Raw genomic sequence first — 9017 nt, 5'->3', positions numbered from 1 at the left:
TGTATGCAGTTGTACCCTGCAGTGTATATTCTTCAAGTATTTTCACACAGTTTAGCAAGTTCTTGTGCATATATTTCTGGCTCTGCAGAGAGTGTTCTAGCCTATTTTTTAAAACCAGAGAGGAATATACTGAATCACAAATGGACTTCAAGGCCATTCAGGGCCTTGTATTTAATTTAATAAGTAGGTAACTAATGGAGGATAAGATCACAGGATAATTAAATCATCAAATTGCCTGATTGTTTTGTAATTTCTTTATACTGTATTCATCTTTTTCCTCCAGTGTGACCATGTACTGACCTCAAGTAAATGCTCCTTAATACAGTAAAATCTGAGAGATACTATTCAGGAGTAATTTTATTCATTGGATTTACTCATTTATAATAATGCAGTTACTATTGCATTTGCTTCTTTTTGTTATTATCCTTCACTCTTACTGTGTAATACAAGAACTCTACAAATCAGAGGCCATAGACATTGTTTTCTGATTTTCTTTTCATTTCCTTTTATTTAGGTTCAATGTAATGCTTTCACATACTTGCTGCCTCCATCACTTTTTTTTGTTCTCATTCTTGTAATATTTGTAACACTGACCGTCAATTCTTTTGGATAAATACTTTCATTCTGTAGAACATTCCTTGATTGATACTGATATATTGATATATTGATATGTATTGCTTCCACAAGTCTCCCGTTTATCAGCCAGCTTATTAAATCACTTGATAGGCTCATTGAAATCATTAGGCAAGTAATACCAACTTACTGATTCTGAGATTTTTTATCTCTAAAGTGCTAATAATAAAAGTATTTTATTATGCTATGGTGTAATTTTAGAAGGATAAAATGGTATGTGATTTACATAAGCATTTGGAATAGTGTCTGATAGTAAGCACTAAACTGAAGCAATCATTCTTTCTCTTCTAGTTCTTCCTTCTTCGTAAGTGGAATAGTTTCAGTTATATGCCTCAAGTTTACAGATAAAATCTGAATATTATTCCCTCAGATACATGTGTCTATTCATTTCTAAGCAGAAGGTGGCATATTTACCTTGTATACTAAAGCATTTTTATGTACTCCTTTGAATATACAGTTTTTGAAGCATTTGTCTTGCCTAATCCTTTTCTGTTATAGGGAAATACACATAAAATAGTTATCATTTCAGTTTTACATTCATTGACATCCAGTGCTTTCATAATATGTTACCACTAGCATTATATAGCCTGAATCTTTTCACGACCTCAGTAGGAAACCTCACAGCCAAAGATTTCTGTCCATTCATTTTTGAATCTAGCCCCCAATTTTTTTAAATCAGCTTTCTGTATCTACTGACTTACCTAATCTGAATTTTCCATATAAATGGAATCATATAGTTTCACATTTTGTGTCTAGAATAATATTTTCAAGATTCATTCATGTCATAAAGTATTTCAGTACTTCATTCTATTTCATGAATAAATAATAATCCATTGATGATTACCACATTTTATTTACACATTCATTAGTTAACCAGCATTTGGGTTGTTCTTATGCATAATGGTGATATGAATATTTGTATATGTTTCTGTTAGAACACATTCTTCCTTTTATTTTGGTTTTATGCCAGAAGTGGAGGTACTGTGTTATATTGTAATTGTATATTTAAGTTTTAGGAGAACTGCCTAGTAGTTTTTGTGTAGTGGCTGCGTCATATTATTTTCCTGTACAAGGCAATTTATGGGTATCCAGGTTTTCTCCATCCACAACACCTTTTATTCTCCATGTTTTTAATAAGAGAATTTGTAGTGGTTCTGTTCAGGCTTACATTTTCTGAATGACTGTTGATGTGAAGCATCTGTTCATGATATTTTTGGCCTTTTGTGTATCTCCATGAAAAATGTTTATTCCTATCCTTTGTCCATTTTAATTGAGTTGTTTATCTTGTGTTAAATTGAATAAGCTCTTTCTATGCTATGGACACTGGACTTTTACATATGTGATTTCCAAATATTTTCTCCCACATACAAAAGTTTATATTAAGAATTAATTTGATAAAAATTTATTTGACCGTAACCAATTTAGTAGCAATTAGTACATTTACAGTGCTGTGCTCTGTAAAGTGTGCACTCTCTCTATCATGTTCTGCTTCTATCACTTAAAGGGAAATCCTTTCCCTCACTGAACAGTTACTCCCCATTTACTACTCCTTAAGTCCCTGACCAACACTAATTCGCTTCTCATCTTTTAAGGATTAACTTGTTTCTGTATATTTCACATGAATAATATTAAATAATGTTATTTCTAGTGTCAATTTTTTTTGGTTAGTGTAATATATTTAAGATTTGTCTATCTTGGAATATGTTTTTGAACTTGTGCTTTTTCATGGCTGAATGATTTTTTATTATATGGCTGTACCACAGTTTAATTTCCATACATCCCTTGGTAGGCATTAGCTTAATGATTGTTTCATTGTTTGTGTTATTTTTGTCACTTGTTTCCGTATATTGCTTGATCTCTATTTTGATTTGGTCATTGATGTACTGATTATTTAGGAGCATGTTGTTAAGTCTCCATGTGTTTTGCTTTCTTTGTATAATTTATTTCTAGTTTTATAGCTTTGTTGTCTGAGAAGTTGGTTGGTAGAATTTCAATCTTTTTGAATTTACTGCTTCTCTTTTTGTTTTATTCCACATTGTTTTCCTCAGTGTGGCATCATTTTGCATTGCTGTAGTAAAGGTATTAGGGTTCTCTTTTCTGTACACCTTTGCTAACACTTGCTATTTTTATTTTTTTGTTTATAACTATCATTATGAAAGTGAAGTGATACCTCTACAAGTTTTTTATTTTAGTTTTTCAAAGGGCTGACTATGATGAGCATGTTTAAGTGTGCCTGTTGGAATATCTAATTTTTTTAAGAAACTTCTCAAGTCCTATTTCCATGTAATTATTTAAAGTGATGTTATTCATGGAACACAACTAATGCAACAAAAATTCTAAAAAGTACAATTTATGATGTTGTGCAACCATCATTTCTATTAAGTTCCAAAGATTTTCCTCACCCAAATTGAAACCTGTCCCTATTAAGCAGCCACTCCCTCTTCCACCATACCCCAGCATTTGGCAAACATTCATCTGCCTTTTCTCCTTATGGATTTACTAGTTGTGAATATTTCATAAAACAGAATGGTAAATATATTGTCTCTTGTTTTGAATTTTCAATGAAACAAACTTACAGAATATACTGTCTCTTGTGTTAGTTTTCATTGACTTAGTATGATATTTTCATTATTCATCCAAGGGATAATGTGCATTAAAACTTCATTTTGGAATTATATTCTACTCTATTATATGCAGTATATTATTTATTCACTTGTTAGTTAATGGACACATTTTTCCCACTTACTGACTACTGTAACTTGTACTATTGGGAACATTATTGTACAAGTATCCCTGTCTGTTTTCAGTTAATTTGAATATTAAACGTGGAGTAGAATTTCAGGTTGTGTGGTGGTGCTTAACTTTGAGGAGCTGCCAAACTATGTCCCATATAAAATTTATAAATATTTAATATTTCCTTAGGTGTAGTGTATGAAGGCTCTAGTTTTTCATTTTTGATCAACACTTGGTATTCTCCATTTGAAAAAATTATTTCCACCCTACTAGAAGTGAAGTGATGTTCACTGAGGTTTACATTTCTCTAGTGGCTTATCTCATGAATGCTATTTTTAAGTGCTTATTGGTCAGTAGTATATCTTGGAAAATGTTTAAATCCTTTGTTGATTTTGAAATGGATTGTCTTTCTGTTTTGAAATGCATATATTTCGTATATATGTTGGTTATTAGAACCATACCAATGTGATTTTCACCTAGTTATTTTCCATTCTGTGGGTTGCCATTTCACTTTTTGATTGTGTCAGTTAATGGGCACAAAAGTTTGCAGTTTTACTCTAGTACGGTTTCTCTCTTTTTCCTTTTTTGCTTCTGCTTTCAGTGTTATACGTAAGAAACTACTGCCAAACCCAAGGCCATGGAGATTTTGTCCTGTCTTTCCTTCTAAGAGTTTTACTATTTTGGATCTTACAGCTTGCCCCTTTGGTGTGTTTTAATTCTTGTACATGCTATAAGGAAAGGTTCAACTTTGTATGTGGGTATCAATTTATTTAAGAGATTGCTCTTCCCCCTTAAAAGTTATTGGCAGACTTGTTAAATATCCATGGAGCCATTGATATAAATTGTATTTCTAGGCTCTAAATTTGATTTCTTTAATTTATATTTCTATTCTTATTCCCAAACCACGCTGTCTTGAGTGCTGTATCCTAGGCTCTTTTACTGTTTCCATACATCCTTTTTCCTCTCCACTTTTTAGACTAAGTAATCTCTAATAAACTGTCTGCATGTTTGTTGATCCTGCCTTCTGTGAGTTCATTTCTGTTGATTTCCTTTGTTAGATTTTTATTTCAGCCTTGCATATTTTTCAGAATTTTGGTTTCTTTTTAAAGGTGTACATTTCTTTCTGTAAGTTTTCCTTTGGCATAGCATTCACCCCTGTTTTCTTTGGTTTCCAAGCTTATTTTAGCCACTTGCGTGTATTTGAAACAGTTGATTTAATTTATTGTAACAAGCCAGTATCTTTGCTTCTTTATTGATCGTTTTTATTCATTTCTTTATTCCTGGAATAGACCATCCTCATAATTTTTTGCTACTAGAAGGTCTGAGTATTGTAATGTGGCCTCTCTGAGGGCCATATGTTGTCTTTACCCCAAGGTAGAAAAAAGATGCTGCTTTGTTTGTGTGCTAAGTATTTGCCTTCTAATCACCTTTCTAAAGCGTTCTTTAAAGACAGAATTTCTTTATTTTGTGTGGGCTTTTGACATTCCTTTTAATTAATTTATACTCAACCAGTCATTTTACTGAAATTTGCTTCAATCCTACAGCCAGACAAAACAAAAATTGTGTTGGGGCATTCACACATTTTTATCCATGCTCTTTACTGTTCTGCTCTAATCTTCTGTCGTTCCAGTTGGGCATATCCTGAAGGTAAGCTTGATGTGAAATTAGGGGTTCTTCAGGTCTTTTCCGAAAATATGTCCAGCCTTGGACATGCGTGTGGCTTCCTACATGTTCTAAGAATACACACGAAGCAGTTCAAAACACTTACTTCTTCACACTTAACTTTCCAACCTCTGATCCTTTCTAGGATATTCCACATGTTTCTTGTCCCATTAGTTATCTCTTGCCACAGATGGCTAAGACTAGTAGTATATTTGCCTGTAATTTTAGAGAAAGTCCCCTTCATAGCTCCCTCTCTTGAGGAGATTCCAAAGAAGGAGACACCAAGACAAGCCCAGGAGTGGAAACATGCATCTACAATTCCTTGAGAACAAGGTCTGTATTTCCTCGACTGTCTCCAGCAAGCAGTGGATTTGCTATCACTAAGTTAAGTAGGTGCTTTAACACAACAAGGATCTATCTATTACTGAAATGTAGCAGCATCTTTCTTCAGTAAATGTTCCTCTGATTTAAGTTTTGGTTAGATTTCAGAGCTATGCGATAGCCGATTCAGAGCCCCTTTTTTGGCCAGCCTACTTGTCATTTAGTGTAGGGACGGGGTTTTGAAATTTTCTGTCACCTTTTTTGGTGACATCACTCCATTAGTCAGTTGAGGTATATTTTAATATAAACTGAATGGTTATTGCATTATTCATCAGCATTTAATAAAATTGTTTATGGTTATGATTATTGTACAACTTGTCTTTAATTCTCTTTCCTTTTTGAAGTTTTATACCACAGATTATGAACTAACAAGACAAGACATGGGTTTAATATCTGTAATTTCAGATTACATTTTTATTAAAAATTTTAATATCTTGATATTACTTTTTTAAAGATAGTTTTGTGACCATTAATTTGGATGGAAAATCTTAAGTATGTTTTCTTAGGTTTTGTCATATATTGCAAATTTGGAAATAGAAATTTACAATTTTGTCGTTATATTAATGTATTGACATTTGTATTAATTCCTTAATCTGTATGAAGAACTCCGTTTTCAGTATTCAATACCTCTAGTGAATATAGAAAAGTATTTAATTTTTTCAACTTTTGTTTAAGCAAATATGTTTACAATTTTTCAGATTGTTGAAAATATTTGCTTCTTCAGTTTATCTGCAAACTTGTATAAACAACTGATGTGGCTTTGTGAACTCCATATCAAGGCACAAGTTCATCAGTTCAGGGAGTATCCTTTTTCGAAACCAGATGCTGAAAGTTCTTTTCCTTTCCTTAGACCATCTTTTCGCTTACTGATTTTATCTTAGCTTTTATAATAATATTTTTGAAATGTACATTTGTGCACAATATTTTATTGGTTGTGGATGAACAATCTACTGATTCATCATCCGTATAAATTATGTAATGCTCACCATAATAGGTTTTAGTCCATTTTTGACAATATATATTTTGTAGTTTCAACATATGGCAGACAAAGTTTGCTTCATTTCCATTTTGAATAACTAATGGTGTTTTATGAGATCAATGTAATGAACGTTTTCTGTATTTATTTTACTATCATTAATATACATGAGCAATATTGTGGTTACTAGATAACTCCCATTATCAAGTCCCATTATATCTCGTTACAGTCAATGTCCATTAGCCTAGTAAGAGTCCATTGAGTCACTACTTGTCTTCTCTGTACCATACTATCTTCCATGTGCTCACCCCACAGGTTATGTGTGCCAATTGTAATGCCCTTTGTTCCCCTTATCCGCCTCCCCCCCCCCACTTCCCACCCACATACCCAGTCCCTATCTCTCTGGCAAGTGTTAGTACATTGTTGGGTTCTGTGATTCTACTGCTGTTCTGTTCCTTCAGTTTTTGCTTTGTTATTATGCTGCACAAATGAGTGAAGTCATTTGGTACTTGCCTTTCTCCTGACTTTTATTTCACTGATCATACTACCCTGTAGCTCCAGCCATGTTGTTACAAATGGCAGGATTTGAGTAATTGTTAGACATATAGAATGAATTCTATTTTTTAATACTTTTACATGCTAAGACTTAGAGATGTTTGGACTTCTGGTAAGCATTAACCTATTCTACCAAATACTTTCTTTTAGAAACCATGTCTTCCATTTTCACAGTGTTAATTTTAGAATGTAAACTTTTTCTTAACATTACCTCATGAATTCTTTGGATAGTGACTCTTTCATAAAGAACATTGATCAATGCTGGCAAAATCATTGCAGGCAAATGGTAGAGTATAGTAATTATGTTTTTAGTTGCAGGTATGTTGTCAAATTTGTGAGAATGTTCCAGCTAAGAAAAATAAAACATGCAGTTAACTCATGATTTATTTAAAAACATATTTGGAAGTGCTTTTATGATAGAAGTTTTTTCTGAATTATATAAATTGAAATTGTAGTTTATTTGTCCACCTGTAATTTGGAAAATGGGTTTTCTTAAAACATAATTTTAGACATAGTTGAGTGTACATTATTACAGCCAAACAAATAGGCATAAAATGTAAGGTTATTGATAACCACATCACTTTGAAATTACAAAACTGAATCTCATTAAATAGTTTCTGAAATTAGTGATTTATAGTCAGGTTTTATGGGACCAGGGAGTGTGCAGAAAAGGAGTTGGAACCACATCAAAGGCAATATGCTGAGTTAGGGAAATATTTTAGATATTCCATAGGAGGCATTTCTCTTTCTTTGCTACTGATAATATGATGTGAAATATGTGTGCTTCACAGTTTTGGTGTATAGCATTAGAATAATATGGACTAATAAAATTAATATACTTCTACAATTTGTAATACATTTTATGTATTTTTTATTTACTTAAAAATATGTAAATACAAAATGATGTGACTTCAGTGTTTGGCATTAATTGAAAACAGTTCTTTTTCTCAGTTTCCTACATAAAGCCTGAAGTTTGATTAAGGTTTAAACTATTTATTGTTTGAAATAGTTAGTGGGAGCTTGTAATTTGAAAATACAAAATGGAGAGTACCAAATCAATTAAAATGTGAAAGTGGTTCTTTTACTATTATTTGTTTTAATGAGGTGCCTTTCATATTTGGTTGCATTAGGTGTTTGTTTCTGGAATTTTTAAGCCCAGTGCTCACTTATTTCCAGTTAGGTGTGTCCTTCCTGGCAATTGATGGCTGCCATATCACAGCTTTCTGGTTTTCATACTCATGTAAAAATGTGATAGTCTTAGCTCAACATAAAGACTGTGAACCCTGTCACCATCACATCTTTGATCTCCCACAACTCTGCTCCCTGCCAGAGTTCCCTGGACTGCATACCTACCCTTTCCCATAACACTTCCAAATGCACCGGGCAAAGTTCCTCAGGGGAGTTATTCCAGGTGCCATGAATGTTTTCAGTTACAAGCAAAAAAATAAAAATACATAGATTTTTTTCTAAAAACAATATTAATGAATACAATGATCACCTAATGTTGATTGCACAAACACATTTTATAATCTTTTACATTTATTTACAACATTTCCAGCTAATGTGAACTTGCCATAAAATTAAGTCTGTGACAACATAGTTTACCTTTGTGGGTGTTTTTGTGCAGTCTAAAGATGCTATGTTAAGGGGAAATAAGCATACCACCTATAATCATTTCTCCATGCAGTATTTAACTGGCCAGCCTGAAAAGTTCTTAATTCATTCTCTCAGACACAATTGAAGAGTTACCCATTCTCTGTTGCTTTCTAGGATCTTACAAGCCCCCCATACAATTCTGGTTTCCTCTTGTATCTCTTTTGGTTTCCCCCAGATGTTTAGGCATATTGTAGAACTTAATAGGGGTGTTTAAAGTATTAGTACTCTGTTTCTCTTTTCACAGTATGAATTCTCTAAATACTTTTTGAGATTCAACGTATCACATGTAGAATGTGATGATTTGATAACAGTTATATATGGCTAAAATATTACAATGGTGGCATTAGCTAGCTAACACATTCATCACCTCATATAATTACCTTTTAATTTTAATGGTGAAAACAAGAAGGATCTCCTCTCA

This window comes from Manis javanica, chromosome Y (assembly GCF_040802235.1).
Source record: "Manis javanica isolate MJ-LG chromosome Y, MJ_LKY, whole genome shotgun sequence".
NCBI classification, from domain to species: Eukaryota; Metazoa; Chordata; class Mammalia; order Pholidota; family Manidae; genus Manis; species Manis javanica.
The sequence above is the reverse complement of the archived record's forward strand: the minus strand, read 5'-3'. Positions refer to the sequence as shown.